The sequence below is a fragment of the Ovis aries genome, chromosome 1 (assembly GCF_016772045.2).
Source record: "Ovis aries strain OAR_USU_Benz2616 breed Rambouillet chromosome 1, ARS-UI_Ramb_v3.0, whole genome shotgun sequence".
NCBI lineage: Eukaryota > Metazoa > Chordata > Mammalia > Artiodactyla > Bovidae > Ovis > Ovis aries.
The window spans coordinates 167,228,171-167,246,252 of record NC_056054.1 but is presented as its reverse complement, the minus strand read 5'-3'; the positions used below and the strand labels follow the sequence as shown (position 1 = coordinate 167,246,252).

The following is an 18,082-nucleotide window of genomic DNA, read 5'->3' as shown; positions in this document are numbered from 1 at the left end:
GGCATAGTCAGCTGGGAAGGAAAATCCCTCCATAAATTGTATCAATAAAATGCCACCTCAAGGCAAGCCCCCAAATGTCCCCTCTTCTAACGAGACCTAGTCTGGCTTTAGTCATGTCTCTCACAGGGATCACCTGACTGACTGCTTACACCAAGCTATATCAAGCTGATCCATTTTTTTTTTTTCAGAGAGACAAACATACTAACCATGCAGAACCACGCATCTACTCAAATAAGTTGAAGACTGAAAAAGAAAAAATGTAAATTAGCCCTCAAAAGAAATCCTTTCAGTTCATGTTTCAACAGAAGAGTATCTTTCCACAGCTAAAGGTCATTCATCAGTCTAGTTTTTGTTAGATGGGTTTTTTGTCAATTTGGTAATTGGGTTTTTTTTTTCCCTCACTTCCCCACTTTGCTTTTTTCTTCTCCCATCACTGGAATGGGTGAATGACCTTTCTTTTATGTCTTGTATTTGTCCAAAGCCAACTACTCCTGACAGTAAATTCATCTTCCTTCACAACCCAGTCTTCCTCGCTTTCTGTATTTCACAGTACCTGTTCTCAGGAGACTGTTCAGACAAGCACTGATTGGCTGAGTTATTATTACCATTCATTCCAAGACCATTGGACACCCATAGTCAAGAGAGGGTCCAAGGCCTCTATTAGCATGAACCTCTGAAGAAAGGACAGCAGAATGTTTTTCAAACAGCTATAGACTTCATTTGAGATTTGATTATTTATTACAAATGAAGAGGTCCTTATTTTGATTCTCTGAGACTTGAGTGTAGGAGCACACATTAGATTTCTTCAAAATGCATCATTCCTATACAGGCTATGCTGCAGCTCAATCTTCTCTGAAACTAACACCTCAAGTAACCATATGATTAAACTCTTTTCAGGGGAAGGGGAGTGTGTGATTCAAGAATGAAACCTATACTTGCTATACTAATTTCCCCAGGTTATCAGAACTATGAAATGCTGCCAGTTGGAAACTTCCATTTCCCAGCACTTGTGAAATATTTGAAATATGGGACAAATCCTCCTACCAGGAAGTTTTGCTAAGGTGTTTAATTAAAATTCCAAACTATCACAGAAGTCAGACATTAAGTCTGAATCCCCAACACCTCCCACATTTGTGTTCGCCACATCTTCACCGGTAGCTGGCCCACTCTTTCCATAAAATACCCTCCTGCATGGCATACACGCAGCCTTGAAGGTGGTCAGAGAATCCTCCCCAAGCCTCGTAGCTATACCACCAACTCTTCTCTCTACTAACACTGACATTGACTGCCATTGCTCAAGTTTTCCCTTTTTTCTCCTTCTCAGGAGGGAGACAAATCACCTACTAACCCTTCCTTGCAATTCTTCCTTTCCACTGGAAGCCCTCATCATCTGTATTTCTTTCACTGTGACCATGAAAAGGGTAACTTATTCATGAGTCCTTCAAATGATAATTACAATTTTGTTTCTCTTCCATCCTCCCACCAAAGGATGTGTACTTCTTGTTTTTGTCAGTTTCTTTCTGTGTTATTTCAAGATTTCTTTTTTGATTCATGGTCTCCTTTTCCCTTCACATTTCCTGAATCCATGCCTGGGAGTTTATGCAGGTATTACTGTAGCATTACACCATAAATAGTAATAAGCATAAAATTCATACTGAACAATACAAGGGTTCATTTGCTGTAAATGTTATACAGGATAACACAGAGAGAACAAAAAAGGCTAGTACTTTGACTTCTGAGCAACAACTAGGGCACCTCTGAAGTCAGTCAGGAGCCTATCTTACTCATAACTGGCTTGCAATATTTTAAACAATGAATAAGGTAGTGCCTTTATGAGTTCAATGTAATGCAGATCTAAAAAGCTATAAATCATCACAAATATCTCCACCTTCTTTATTCATTTGGGGATTCTTAGTTTGAAACCTTTAGCATGAGTTATAAAACCAAAACAAATTTTAGAACAAAAGCAAATTTTTAAAAAAGCAAATTGTTTACTGTTATAACATTTCTAGGACCTAGGTGTTTGATAAGCTATAGTGCTTAGCACTGTGCCTATCACATAATGAGCTCTCAGTGGATGACTCTTGAATGGACAGATATACTAATGAATTCGCAGTGTGGAAAGAAAAGGCGAGAGGCTTATTTCAATACAATGTACCTGAAAGCTCATCAGTTACTTCAATGTCAGGACATGTGTCCTATTTCACGAATGAGTGCCAAGCCTTTTGAAAAGATGTTGATAACTGATTGTAGATCAAGGTAAAACCCAGCGGTGAGTAAGAGCGACACACCTCCATGCTGTTTGGCTTCATTTTTCTTCTGCCAGTCACAGCTCCCAACCTTCCTGTCAGAATTCATTTTGCTTCCTTATTGAAACCAATATTCATAGTCGAGGTATCTGCAAGGAAAAACACAAACAACAGAGAAAGCTAATGCTTCGCATTCGTTCCTCTTGAAGACAGCTCGCATGTTAGTCCTGCTCCTTTTACCTCTACAAACTCTGCTTCCTTCATTCGCCCAGTTTCTTTCTCATCCTGCCTTCAGAAAAATTTTCCCACCCTGCCTTGGAGAAATATATAACCCTCTGATGAATGGAATACTAATGAGGCAGGTTAAGAACAACTTCAATTCTTTCTAGGATAACATAATTATTTTCTTAGATTCATAAATTCTCCCAACATCATAGAATCAGCAAAGCCAAAGAGACTCGAGATTCTGCATTAACAGAGATTGGCCCTCCTCTAGAGTGGCAAGTCCAAACTTTGGTCAATTCTGGGTCATTTCCATTCTTGGTGAAACAAATGAATTCATTTGGCACAGCTGCGCAGGGACTGCTCCATGGAAAACATAGTGGGTATAGTTTGACCTAGGATTCCAGATTCAAGCAAGTGAACCCAACTTTTTTTTAATTGGAGTATAGTTGCTTTACAATGTTGCATCAGTTTCTGCTGTACAGCAAAGTGAATCCACCACACATATACACATATCCCCTCTTCCTTGGGTTCCCTTCCCATCTAGGTCACCACAGAGCAATGAGCAGTTCTTACGCTATATAGCGGGTTCTTACTAGTTGTCTGTTTTATACATAGCACTGTATACATGCAAATCCCGATCTCCCAATCCATCCCACTCTTCTTCCTCCCTTGGTATCCATACATTTGTTCTCTACATCTATGCCTCTATTTCTGCTTTGCAAATAAGTTCATCTATATTGTTTTTCTACATTCCATGAATAGAGAGGAATGGATAAAAGTAGATGTGATACATATATACAATGGAATATTATCCAGCCATAAAAAGCAACGGCATCGTGTCATTTGAAGAGATGTGAATGGGTCTAGAGACTATCATACAAAGTCAGAAAGAGAAAAGCAAATATATACTAACTCATTTAAGTGAGTCCTGCTTTTGGATTTTAAAAAGTCTCTGTTCACAATAAAAAGGAATGGTTGGGGATTGGGGGTCAGTAAGAATATAACATTATTGCCTTTGCTTCAGATTGTGCCTGGGTTAGACCCAGATCCATATAAGAATATGTTACAGTGTCCCGGTTTTTTTTCATATCAATTTCACAACATGCATTGCTTCATAATATACCATAAGGATAAAAATATGAGAGGAAGACAACTGCTGGCTTCTTCCTTAGTCAAAAAACTATGCATTACTGTAGACCCCATCTTGCCCTCTCATTAAACTGCTGCTGTGTAGTAGTAGCTTCAGTCGTGTCCGACTCTGTGCCACCCCATTACACTACTTACTTTAATAATGTAGGAATGATAAATGAACATCTTTAAAATGTCAGTTGGGATGAAGATAGTTCATTTCAGTTTATAGTTTATCACCAGTTCCAATTTATCCAACAACTAGAAACTAGAACACATATATAGACTTTGAGCATCAGCAAATTGACCTCACAGATTGTTAATGGCAGCTTTACATAGTCTAGTTGAATACTTAAAAGATTATAGTAAGAGAAAGTAATTATTCTTGTAATCAAAGTGAAATTGCTAGTATTTGATTTGGAAGAGACAAAGGTTCAAAGGTAGCTACTGATCCCATGCTGAGAGTTAAGATGTTCAGTGTGTGAAGCACCTGCTTTTCCTCATCTTGCATCACTCATATACCCAGAGTTGTTGGTCTCTTTGGCCATGAGAGTCATCTACCCAACTTCTACCAGCTTCTTTTTGTCTAGAAAGGAAGCTACCCACAGAGCCTCTCTCATAGTCTATTTCAAAGACAAAAGGATGAAATTTGTCCCAGGAGGCCTGTCTTTATACCAGGCCAGGAACACCCATATATAAGTTGGTTTCCAACTCAGCACTTTGCCCCAGTATCTACATGCCCATTGATTGTTCCTGACTTCTATTCTTCAAATCTGATGCAGCCTCATGTGCCCTTAGGTGGTGGATTATTCTACCTCTGCTATAGCTGGAATGTTTCAGAAGGTTAAGCCAAACCTGGCCTAGTGGGTTATTGTTCATGGTAAGCAAACACTACATCTCTGAAGGCAAAAGTTATAAGCCATTTTCTAAAAGCTGAATAAAGGGGGGAAGAACATCAACCTATAGTAGATCATTGTGAGATTGATCTCCTTAGATTTTGGGAAATGCTCCACCTCTGTGTGGAAGGCAGTCTTTACTTGTCACACCTAATGCAACTACCATGGGAAAGAGTAAAAGTGATACCACATTCCTCTAGTTTTCAAAGTAACTGCCCCAGAATTCTCTTTCACATGCTACTCCCAAGTCTCTGTGGTCAGCTAATAATTTTGTAAGTCTACTCTTAAATAGAAAGCGTATAGTTCTCCACAATACTTTAGGTATGAATTTATATTTGCAAATATATTTAGTCCTTCATTGGTTTACTGCACATACAATCTTCATCAGAAAAATTCTACTAGAGTTAAATGTATTCAAATATTTACTGTACCTTTTCTCTTCTTTGTCTAACTCAAATCCAGCCTGCTGTACCATAATCCCATTTCCATTTTCTGCCTTCTCATTTCATCTGGCATCAGCACAAGAAAGACCAAGTATGTATCTGCAACTTGCACCAGGCTCCTTCACCCAGGTGTCTAATTCATTTCTTATGCCCAACATTGATAGGACAGTGATATTGATATTCCAACTCAATATGGAATTTGACAAACTTGCACTGGTGACCTGACAGCTGCTTTTACAACATGTTCCATCTCCTCCTTATCAAGTCCACCTTTCTGTGAGCCTACCCAAAATTCAGATTCTCCCAAACCAAGTAGGAAAAGGTTAAGTATGTTGATTGTATTAGAGTAAACTCATCTAGGAGTTCTTGCTTTGCACTGTAGGCTACGGACAGCAATAGTTTCACAGTGAAGATGATGTTTGAAGAGGATACATCTAGCAGTAGGAAGATTAGTCGAGGCTATTATTTAAGAACATGAAACTTGGAGGGTGGCAATGAAAATTAAAGAGAAAGAAAACAAAGTAAAGAACTATATAAAATAGGGTTTGATAGAACAAGGTATTAAATGTCTATAGGGACTAAAAGATAATTTATCAGTTCCAGACTTAGAAATATAAAATTGGGAGCAAATTAAGAAAGGTTTTTTCTTTAATTGACATATAGCTGATAGGCAATGTTGTGTTAGGTTCAGAGGTAAGCAAAGTGATTTAGTTATATATATTTTTCAGATTATTTTCTATTATAGGTTTTTACAAAATATTGAATATAGTTATTTTTGCTATATGTTAGGTTGCTACAAACATAATTGTGGTTTTGGACTCCAAATTTTAAATCATTATCAGTTCAGTTCAGTCAACTCAGTCATGTCCCACTCTTTGCAGCCCCATGGACTGCAGCACACCAGGCTTCTCTGTTCATCACCAACTCCCAGAGCTTGCTCAAACTCATGTTCAATGAGTTGGTGATGCCATCCAACAATCTCATCCTCTGCCATCCCCTTCTCCTCCTGTCTTCAATCTTTCCCAGCATCAGGGTCTTTTCTAATGAGTCAGTTCTTCACATTAGATGGCCGAAGTATTGGAGTTTCAGCTTTAGCATCAGTCCTTCCAATGAATATTCAGGACTGATTTCCTTTAGGATTGACTGGTTTGATGCTCTTACAGTTCAAGGGAATCTCAAAAGTTTTCTCCAACACCACAGTTCAAAAGCATCAATTCTTCAGCGCTCAGCTTTCTTTATGGTCCAACACTCATATCCATACATGACTACTGGAAAAACCATAGCTTTGACTAGACAAATCTTTGTCAGCAAAGTAATATCTCAGCTTTTTGATATGCTGTGCAGGTTTGTCACAGCTTTTCTTCCAAGGAGCAGGCATCTTTTAATTTCATGGCTGCAGTCACGATTCACAGTGATTTTGGAGCCCAGGAAAAGAAAATATGTCACTGTTTCCATTGTTTCCCCATCTATTTGCCATAAAGTGATTGGACTGGATGCCATGATCTTCATTTTTTGAATGTTGAGTTTTAAGTCAGCTTTTTCACTCTCCTGTTTCGCTTTTATCAAGAGGCTCTTTAGTTCCTCTTCACTTTCTGCCATAAGGTTGGTGTCATCTGCATATCTGAGGTTATTGGTATTTCTCCCAGCAATCTTGATTCCAACTTGTGCTTTATCCAGCCTGGCACATCACATGATATACTCTGCATGTAAGTTAAATAGCCAAGGTGACAATATACAGCCTTGACATACTCCTTTCTCAATTTGGAACCAGTCCATTGTTCCATGTCTGGTTCTAAATGTTGCTTCTTAACCTGCATACAGATTTCTCAAGAGGCAGATAAGGTGGTCTGGTATTTCCATCTCTTGAAATTTTTCCCACAGTTTATTGTGATCCACACAGTCAAATACTTCAGTGCAGTCAATGAAGCAGATGTTTCTCTGAGGCTCTCTTGCTTTTTCAATGATCCAGCAGATGTTGGCAATTTGATCTATGATTTCTCTACCTTTTCTAAAACTAGCTCAAACATCTGGAAGTTCTCAGTTCACGTTCTGTTGAAGCCTAGTTTAGAGAATTTTGAGCATTACTTTGCTGGTGTGTGAGATGAGTGCAACTGTGCAGTAGTTTGAACATTCTTTGGCATTTCCTTTCTTTGGGATTGGGATGAAAACTGACCTTTTCCAATCCTGTGGCCACTGCTTAGTTTTCCAGATTTGCTGACATATTGAGTGCAGCACTTTCACAGCATCATCTTTTAGGATTTGAAATACCTCAGCTGGAATTCTACCACCTCCACTAGATTTGTTCATAGTGATGTTTCCTAAGGCCCGAGATGTCTGGCTCTAGGTGAGTGATCACACCACCGTGGTTATCTGGTTCATGAAGATATTTTTTCTTAGTTATTCTGTGTATTCTTGCCACCTTTTCTTAATATCTTCTGCATCTGCTAAGTCAATACCATTTCTTCTCAAACACATCTTTATTAATGAAAATAGAAACCATTACAATAAGCACATTTTTGCCAACAAGATATAGTTGTTTTATTCCTATAGCATAAAAATGCATGCTTCGGGATTTGATGAACATTTGGAAAGCGTTTTATGCTTCCTGCTGTTTGTGGAAGTGTTTTCCCTGCACAAAGTTGCTGAGATGCTTGTCTAAGTGGTATAGTCAGTTGGTGAGAAGTCAGGTGAATATGGCTGATGAGGCAAAACTTCATAGCCCAATTCATTCAACTTTTGAAGCAGTGTTTGTATGATGTGCAGTCGGGCAGTGTCATGGAGGAGAATTGGGCCCTTTTTGTTGACCAATGCCAGCTGCAGACATTGCAGTTTTCAGTGCATCTCATTGATTTGCTGAGCATACTTCTCAGATGTAGTGGTTTCACCAGGAAAGCTGTAGTGGATCACACCAGCAGTAGACCACCAAACAGTGACCATGACCTTTTTTTCTATGCAAGTTTTTCTTTGGGAAGTGCTTTTCCCTGGTGGCTCAGATGGTAAAGCTTCTGTCTACAATGCGGGAGACCTGGGTTTGATCCCTGGGTCTGGAAGATTCCCTGGAGAAGGAAATGGCAACCCACTCCAGTACTCTTGCCTAGAAAATCCCATGGATGGAGGAGCCTGGTGCAGGCTACTGTCCATGGGGTCGCAAAGAGTCAGACACGACTGAGCAACTTCACTTTCCTTGCACGTAGAGCTTCTTCTAAGTCAAATCACTGAGCTGGTCATCACCAGTTGTATAAAAATCCACTTTTCATTGTAGGTCACAACCCCAATCAGAAATGGTTCATTGTTGTTGCGTAGAATAAGAGAAATGACACTTTAAAGTAATGATTTTTTAAATTTGTGGTCAGCTCATGAGGCACCCATTTTTGAGCTTTTTCACCTTTCCAATTTGCTTCAAATGTTGAATGGCTGTAAAATGGTCAACATTGAGTTCTTTAACAAATTCTCATGTAGCTGTAAGAGGATCAGCTTCGCAGATGGCTCTCAATTTGTCATTGTCAACTTCCAGTGGCTGGCCACTACACTTCTTATCTTGAAAGTTCTCATCTCCTTTGCAAAATTCTTGAACAAGCATTGCACTGTATATATACTAGCAGTTCATAAGCCAAATGTGTTGTTGATGTTGTGAGTTGTCTCCACTACTTTATGACCATTTTGAACATGAACAAGAAAACTGCTCAAATTTGCTTTCTGTCTAATATCATTTCCCTAGTCTGAAATAAACATAAAATAAACAGCAAATAATAAGTCATTAACAGAAAAGCATAAAGTGAGAAATGCACACTAAAATGCACATGGTGTATAACATAACCCGCATTTATCTAAGAATGTATTCCAATATCAAACAGCAAAGTTCAACAATGCAAAACCGCAAATACTTTTGCACCAACATAATAGTAGGTCTTTGTTGGTTATCTATTTTATATGTAGTACTGTGTATCTGTTAATCCCAAACTCCTAATTTATCTCTCTTGCCTTCTTCCCCTTTGGTAACCATAAGTCTGTTTTCTGTATCTATGAGCCTGTATCTGTTTTGTAAATAAGTCCATTTGTATCATTTTTTTAGATTCCACATATAAGAGATATATTTGTCTTTCTCTGTGGGGAAACTTTAAAGAAAGTAACTTTAACCTGGGACATAATGATTTCCAAATTATCTCATAACACTGAAGGCATCTAGTAGGCAGCTATAAATAAGTACTAGGAGTTGAGGTGAAAATCTGGAGCTCAAGAAAAGGAGGCAAGCATTCTCTTCAGAGAAGTGAAAGTTGGGAACAAAATTAACCTAGTCTCCAAGGAAGAAAGTATAGAAAGATAAAGTGAAGGAGTTTAGAAAAGAATTAAACACCACTGGATTTGGCAAGGACAACACTGATTGTCTGTCAAGAGGTGCTGGTGGAAGCTACATTTCTTCATGTCTCATTCTCCTATATTTAAAAAAGACACAAAAGGGCAAATCCTTGAACCCAAAGTAAATACCAGCACTTTGCAGAGCAACTCAGATAACCTTCAGATATCAGTTCTGTACATTTAGAGACATAATCAGGTCATGTGAAAAGCTGGCATCAGCAAGGCTCTGAGGCCAGCTGAGCATCTGTGAAGCAGTCTGCTGGCTCAGCCACACTTTCTCACCCACAGCTGAAGTTGGGATCAATAGCTACAGCCTGGGAGACTCTTCAGTGGGCATTTGCCTTGGGAATCTAGGCAGCTTGCTTTGGGGTCCCTGCAATTACTCTCCGGACATCTGAATCTTTGGGGGTTTGGGGAGATGGGCTGATTGATTAGTTTATTGGTCAAGTTCTGTTTTATTTTGTTTTTGTGTTTTTTTCATAGAAAGAGAATTTTCTTAACAGGCCAGATAGAGCAATAAATACTGGACATCTGTGTCCTGAGGAATGGACAGCTCATATATAGGAAACATCAAACCTATGAACAAGACACATGATGCCAACAGACATTTATTGCAGGCAACATTGTGTGAGGCTAATAGGTCAGAACCATGATAAACAGACCAAAGCAAAATGCCACCAAGCCCAGACAAGGCAAGACAGTCAAGCACATCTGGGGACCAAGGTGAGTTCACGTGTAGAAAGACTGGAAATGATTTGACAGAAAGTAAGCCAAGAGAGTTTCCATGACTTTGTAGCAATGTTTTAAGCAGTGCTCAAATCTTCTGGTATAAGGATCTTGGTGGTTAACAGAGCTAACTCATAGCACATACTTTCCCCTAAGGATAACAGTTTTTTGTTTTTGTTTTTTTTAAGTCTGTGTCTTCTTCAGCTTTCCTCCACGTGTTCCTTGTACTCACACTTCCTTGTCGAGATGGTTTGGGTCCTTTTGCCCCTCCCCCATCACTTCAAAATGTGACACTCCCTCCACTTTTTAAATTCCCCCCATTTCTGAAACTTCCTCAGCACTGTTCAGCCTTCTACCTACGACACTGGTCAGACTCCCACAAGCCCTTGGTTGATTTCTAAATGTTGTTTCTGGCTCACATCTTCCTGTGATGAAACTGAAACCAGTTGGTTACTGATGACTGATTCTCAGTAGTCAGTTAACAGCTGACTCTCTACCAATAAACTCAGACAAAAAAGCAGCTGAGACACTCACCTCTGGATCAGGCTTGATCTCTGCAAGATAGATTTTGACGGCTCAAAGGAAATGAGATCCTATCATTAGCATGATGATCACATTTTCATAAAGACAAATGGGGCACCTCTACTGGATTATCACCTCCTGAAAAAGGATGTGCTTTGGTACCTGTGCCACCACGGAAAGACCAACTAGCTGAGTCAAAAGCAGACTCCTGAGTCACCAGCCAGACAACACTTCAGGTCCCTGGAAACCATAATATCATGCACAACAAATCAAAAACTTCATGTGTTCGGTCTTTTTTGTTTGGTTGTTTTAACTTAAAGATTCTTTGCTAGCCTTATCTCAGAGTCTGGGTAGCCATATAGTTTACCTCTGCCTACCTGCCTCAGCATGTAAACTGTCCTCAAGTAATGCTTTGGAATATTAATTATTCTCTCTTCCAGACAAACAAACAATCCTGGACACGGGAACTTCAACACAAACTCAAGTGTTCAATAACTGGCCAATGTATAAAGTACGTGACAACTCAAAAAGTATTCAGAAGTATTTTTAAATGTAGCTGAGGATTACACAAAATTAATAAAATGGAGCTTACACATTTGCATTTAAGATCCAGAATGAATACATGGTTTGCTCCATCCACTTCTGCCTTCTCATGAACAGCAAGATCTAGACAGAAGTCATGACTACATGAGTGCTGTGTGGTTACACTGGCTTTATAAGAAGAGCCAACTGATATACAACCACATGGTTCATCTCTTTGTTCTTTAAAAAGTACTGTAAATAACAATTTCCATAGTAGTAATTTTAATTAGCAAAATTTTAACATATTAATATTAACCTGTTAAAAAATTAATTTATAATATTAACAAAATTAACAAGATGCATACTGAATAGACCATGTAAGTATCTCATCAGTACTCTGGCAATTTTTTTTATAGTATACAAACTAATCATGAAATGAGAATTCCCATATGTGCCCCAGAAGTATATTGATAGAGAGCAGGAAGAACTACAGCCACATAGCCACGCTCAGCATAAAGCACTATGACCCAGTCTAAACCATGGCTGCTCAGGAGCATGACCTCAGGAGTGTCATGCTCACTGGCATTTCCCCCTCCTTTAATCTTCTCATTGTACCTTCCTCTTACTCATGTCTACTGAATGACTTCTTATTTTACTAAGATAGCTTAAAGCCTTCCTAAGGTTCCTCATCCACCATTTAATTTCTACAGTATGGTCCTATATTCATCCTCACATTTAAATCATAAACAGTCTTCTTGCCTCCAGTTCTCCCCACCTCCACCACCCCAGTTTTTATTTCAACCTGATGTACCTTCATGGTTTTTTCCAGCAGTCCCCCATCACTTGTATGATACAAGAGCTGGACTACAAAGAAAGCTGAGCACCAAAGAATTGATGCCTTTGAACAAGGTGTTGGAGAAGACTCTTGAGAGTCTCTTGGACTGCAAGGAGATCCACCCAGTCTATCCTCAAGGAGATCAGTCCTGAATATTCATTGGAAGGACTGATGCTGAAGCTAAAACTCCAATACTTTGGCCACCTTATATGAAGAACTGACTCATTGGAGAAGCCCCTGATGCTGGGAAAGATCGAAGGTGGGAGGAGAAGGGGATGACAGACGATGAGATGGTTGGATGACATCACTGACTCAATGGGCATGAGTCTGAGTAAACTCCAGGAGTTGGTGATGGACAGGGAGGCCTGGCGTGCTGCAGTCTACAGGGTAGTGAAGAGTCAGACACAACAGTGACTGAATTGAACTGAGCTACCTTCCTGAACCCCAGTTTCCACTATGGCACTCCTCTTTCAAAAGCTTTCCAAGAATCTATATGTCTCTCATCATGGCCCTCTAAAATTTGACCATGGCTAAGGCAGTGGCACCCCACTCCAGTACTCTTGCCTGGCAAATCCCATAGATGGAGGAGCCTGGTGGGCTGCCGTCCATGGGGTCGCGAAGAGTCGGACATGACTGAGCGACTTCACTTTCAGGTTTCACTTTCATGCATTGGAGAAGGAAATGGCAACCCACTCCAGTGTTCTTGCCTGGAGAATCCCAGGGGCGGTGGAGCCTGGTGGGCTGCTGTCTATGGGGTCTCACAGAGTCGGACACGACTGAAGCGACTTAACAGCAGCATTCCCAACATAAATGTTCTCAATCCAGATCATTCCTTTGTATATCCTATACTCTACAGAGATTTTCATCTCTTCTGTCTTACTCCAAAACTTCTAGAAAACAGAAACTGTGGCAAAAATTATGGGATATTTCTTTAGGGAAATGCAATCGTGGGACAAAAGTGAAGGAAAAAGAAAGGGACAGAGGGAACGATGACAAGCAATAAAAGATAACATAACAGCAATGGCCTCTACTTCACTATGAGCTTGAAGAATCTCAGTCACTTAGCAGGTCACCTACTCAGCTACCCAGAATATCTCCAGACAGGCTTGTCCGACAAACTGTCTTGGATGAGTCCATTGAAGGATGAAAAAGAAAGAGTACTTACCTGCCCAAATTCTTTCCAGCTCTTATTGCTCTTTGCCCAAGTCAACTCTCTTCTAGGTTGTGTCTTCTGGACCCCTAAAGAGCTGCTTAGGCAGATAGAGCCCATGCTTAGTAGCATGATGTATCATACAAGTCTCAAACTGTGGAAGGAACCAGAGTCCAGACATGGAGCTGGCCAGTCTTGGGTGATAGAATGTCAAAGACCACAGACTTTGTCAGGCTCCCAGCTGAGGCAGAGAAGACGGATGGAAGAGGTCAAAGCCCTTGAACCAGATAAGACTAAGAGAATCTGCAGAAGTGTATAGGTTCAATATCCCATCTCCCCATCTATTCAAAGTCAGCCTTTCCATAAAGTTTCCCCACTGATCTTCACCCCTGAAATCTTTATTTTAGTGCTTGCTCACATGCTGCTAGATTTGTGAAGGTTAGTCAAAGATGATGTGTGTGTTTAGTCTCCATGTTTAAATTTTAAGCTCAGTATTTCCCTGGATGTCCATCTCATCTGGCCCAGTAACAGCACATAAATGGAATACCATTAGCATCTGCTTAATAAGTAAAAGAGCAGAACCACCTGGAGGGTAGCAGATTTGGCAATCACTTTGGCCCCGGTGAACACAAGGACAGCCTCTTTTCTTTTGGCTTTATAGAAATAGCCTGCGCTTTGGAAGAAACCCTAATGGACAGTTAAATCATTCCCTCAGTGCACCCTATCCTCTCAAGTCATTTCTTGCACAGTGAAAAATGATGTAGGTTATAAAACTACTTAGAAGCAACTGACTCTTTTTTTTTTTTTTTGGCTCTTATTTTTAAAAAGAAAATGAATTCTTTTCCTCTACAACAGGAAATTGGTTAAAATTAGATCCTGTGTTCATCATTCAAATATTTTTCTTTTTTGTGAACAACTACCAATTCAAAATCAAGACCACGCAATGTGGTAAAATTGTTAAGACTATAGACTCTGGAGCCAGAGTCACTGGTTCAAATCTCAGCTCTGCCACTTACTAGCTATATGACTTTGGAAGAGTTATTTAACTTCCATGCCCACAGTTTCCTTATAGATAAAATGAGAATAATAGCAGCCCCTACCCCATAGGGTTTTTATGAACATGAAATGTGCAGGCGTCTGTAATGCCTGGAAAACTACCTGAAGCATGGCACAACACACATGAGAGTTTGCTTAATAAATAAACAAGGTTGTGGGGTTTGGAAAGGGAAGATGATAACAAGAAAAATTAAATACTGCTCTGGTTGGTTGAATATATGGCTATAAACTCTTTAAGATCAGACTCTATCTTAGTAAACAATACATTGCTAATGGTATATAAATGTGAAGTGTTTTAGTGAATAAATGGGGGAGGGGAAGTTATAAGCAGGAGTGAGAAAGCCCAGCTTGCAGTTAAAACTTGACTAACTAGATAACACCTAGTCTCCACTCCAAGAAAAGCATTTATATAGTTAATTGAAAACTATGTGGGTCCCACCCAACATGCTGTTTAATTATTTCCTCATTCTTCTGTCATCTCAGCAGGCGTGGCTTATCATTCCAGACTCATCTTGCCTGTCCTATTTGCTCTGTTACCTCTGTTCTTCATTCTCTCTGTCTCTCAGACACCTTATTGGGTCCCTACCATCTGCTCAACTTCCTAGCTTGAAGACCACTCTGGAGAGAAAATATATCAGCCCAGGGCAAATGCCAAACCAAACACATCCCAGCTTCAGAGAAACTAACTCTCTGTTACTCCTCCCCAGGGACACAAAGGTTTATCTTCTGAAGTAGGGGATACACCTTGGGATCACACCCTTGCTTCATCACTACTCTCCAGAGTTCCTCCTCCTAGGTGCCTCTCTACCACAGTCCCTACACAGTAGCCATTTACAGATCCAAACAACATTATAAATGTAATCTGAGGATGTTCCAGTGTGCCAGTTTTATTAAAGATCATTTGCTCAATTCAGTTTGAGTTAACTTAATATTTGTAGCTATTGGACCAACTAACCCCAGAAAAAGGCCATTGGCCCAAGTTTCATACAGTGTGGTATTTTATTTCCAGCCTCCTCCAATTTTTTCGTGTGACTAAAACTCTATCAAAGTCTGTATCTTTCCCCAGAGCAATGAATTCCAACACTCTATTGTATAGGAATGTGTACAGTGAATTTTTTCCCTCAGTGCGGCATTTGCCGCATCAAAGGAGCCCAATAAAAAGCGCCTTCCACAGAAGGCTTTCCTTGTGTCTCAGCGGGTAAAGAATCCGCCTGCAATGTGGGAGACCTGGGTTTGATCCCTGGGTTGGAAAGATCACCTGGAGAATGAAACAGTTACCCACTCCAGTATTCTGGCCTGGAGAATTCCATGGACTATATAGTCCATGGGGTCACAAAGAGTCACTACTGAGCAATTTTCACTTCACTTCCAGAGAAGGGCTTTGAACTAGCTCTCTGAGCTATGTCATGAATTTGTAGAAGAAAATAAGGAATCATTTCCCCAAAAAAAGTACACATACTATTAGGGAGAATTGTGGAGAAGGTGAATTTTTAATCTCTTATTGACTATACCCTACATTCATAGGATTTCCTTCTAAAGAACTTGTGATACTGTTAGTGTTAGCCACTCAGTCCTGTCCAATTCTTTGCGATCCCATGGACCATAGCCTGCCAGGCTCCTCTGTCCATGGGATTTCTCGGGCAAGAATAGTGGAGTGTGCTGCCATTCCCTTCTCCAGACTTTCCCAACCCGGGGATCAAACAATGTCTCCCGCATTGCAGGAAGATTCTTTACTGTGTAACTTGACCCCAGCCTACAGGTCAGGCTCTCTGGCAATTAGGTCTTTTGAATATAAAGAATAATAAAATTTTAGGGTAAGAAGAGAGCTTAAAATAGCATAGTCTAATTAATTCCCTTACTTCTAGTAAGGAAACTTAGCCCAGAAGGATGAAATTATATAGTCAAAAAACTCATTAAAAAACTAATTAAAATCAGAACTAGGATTTGAATCCAGACCTAATTATACTGATAGTGGGCTCTAGTGCTATGATATAATGTAACAATAAAAAAAAAACCTGAAATCTGTAATATTGTATAAACTCTCAACACAATGACTCAACTAAATATCACAAATGTTTATTAATTTATTAAAAATTTATTTATTCTTTAACTATAATGTATTCAACTCTCTTTGGTAATCAGAAAAGCTTAGGAGTAAGGTTAAAAAAATGTGTAAAGTATAAATAAAGAAAAGTAAAGGGCATTTGAAAAGAAACTGAAAAGATGAGAGAAGTCACCACATAAATGAATAACAGGACATGTACTGTCTAAATATACATTCTCTTCAGTGACATTAAATTAATTTGGAGAATCACATAAATTATGGTAGAAGCACCTTGCAAGTATTGGCCCATGAAACTCTCCTAACAGCCCTGTGAGGCAGAGAGAGTTAAGTAATCTGCCCTTAGTTGGCTCCTTACAAAGAGTCATCAAATGAGAACATTGGGAACACATCCAGACAATCTCATTCCAGGACTTTTCTCCTAATGACTACTCCTTTCAGGCAGTAAGTATATGAAGACATAGTATCAGAAAAAATAAACATTCAAAGCCTGTTTTCAATTTCATCTAACTGTCAGAGTGGCAAAAATTACACGTGCATAGCCTTTGAAGCAGGGTTTCCATTTGTAGGTACTTCCTAGAAGGAGACTCAGAAACTGATACATGAAATGTTCAAGGATGCATTGTTTGTAATACTGAAAATCTGGAAATAAAATAAATGTCAACCAATAAGAGATTACTTAAACTATGGGGCAGCCATTCTGTGGGGGGACCAAGAAGAACATAGCAAATTTCTATGTATTGTCATAGAAAAGCAAGTTGCATCTCATGTATTGCTAGAGGGATGGAAACTGATACAACCCTGAGGTGGTGCAGTTGTCAAGAATCCACCTGCCAGTGCAGGAGATTAAAGAGACGCAGGTTTGATTTCTAGGTCAGGAAGAACTCCTGGAGTAGGAAATGGCAACCCACTCTAGTATTCTTGCCTGGAAAATCCCATGAACAGAGGAGTCTGGCAGACTACAGTCTATGGGGTAGCAAAGAGTTGGACACAACTGAGCACACACACACACACACACACACACACACACACACACACACACACACACACACCTATGAGTTAAATGTTCAGTCCCTGAGTTCAAATTCTGGCTCACTACTTTCTACTCTCTGACCTTGGGCAAAATTACTTTTTTACCTCTCTGAGCTTTTGTTTTCTCACCTGTAAAAAATACTGGTGCCTGCTTTATATCATTAGTGTAAAAATTAAATAATATAGTGCTTGTAACAGACACAAAGTACAACACACAATAAATGCTCAAAAAACGTTAAAATTGTTACTGATTTAACCTTAAGAGCCATATCTACCTGTTTTCTGGCTATAGGGACAGCAGTGCTGTCTTTAGCTTCATCAACACTGGTGTGTTTCTTCAAAATTGAAGAAGACACATGTACCCCAATGTTCGTTGCAGCATTATTTAAAATAGCTAGAACATGGAAGCAACCTAGATGTCCATCAAGAGATGAATGGATAAAAAGCTGTGGTACATATACACAATCAAATATTACTCAGCCAACAAAAGAACACATTTGAGTCAGTTCTAGTGAGGTGGATGAACCTAGAGCCTATTATACAGAGTGAAGTAAGTCAGAAAGAGAAAGGTAAATATCATACACTAATGCACATATATGGAATCTAGAAAGATGGTACTGATGAATTTATTTGCAAGGCAGCAATGGAGAGACATAAAGACTTATGGACACAGGGAGAGGGGAGGAGAGGGTAAGATATATGGAGAGAGTAACATGGAAACATATTACCATATGTAAAATAGATAGCCAACAGGAATTTACTGTATGGCTCAGGAAACTCAAACAGGTGCTTTATATCAACTTAGAGGGATGGGATGGGGAGGGAGGTGGGAGGGAGGTTAAAGAGGGAGGGGACATAGGTACACCTATGGCTGACTCGT

The 18,082-nt window shown here is 39.6% G+C and overlaps 1 long non-coding RNA gene across 1 annotated transcript in view; it reads right to left on the bottom strand.

Moving 5' to 3' along the window:
- The window catches only part of LOC121816352 (uncharacterized), a 361,933-nt gene that overhangs the window by 298,148 nt on the left and 45,703 nt on the right, over positions 1–18,082 (bottom strand). Inside the window, exon 3 of the long non-coding RNA XR_006055889.2 lies at positions 2,292–2,398. This is a non-coding gene — a long non-coding RNA (uncharacterized LOC121816352). The remainder of the gene's footprint in view (positions 1–2,291; positions 2,399–18,082) is intronic.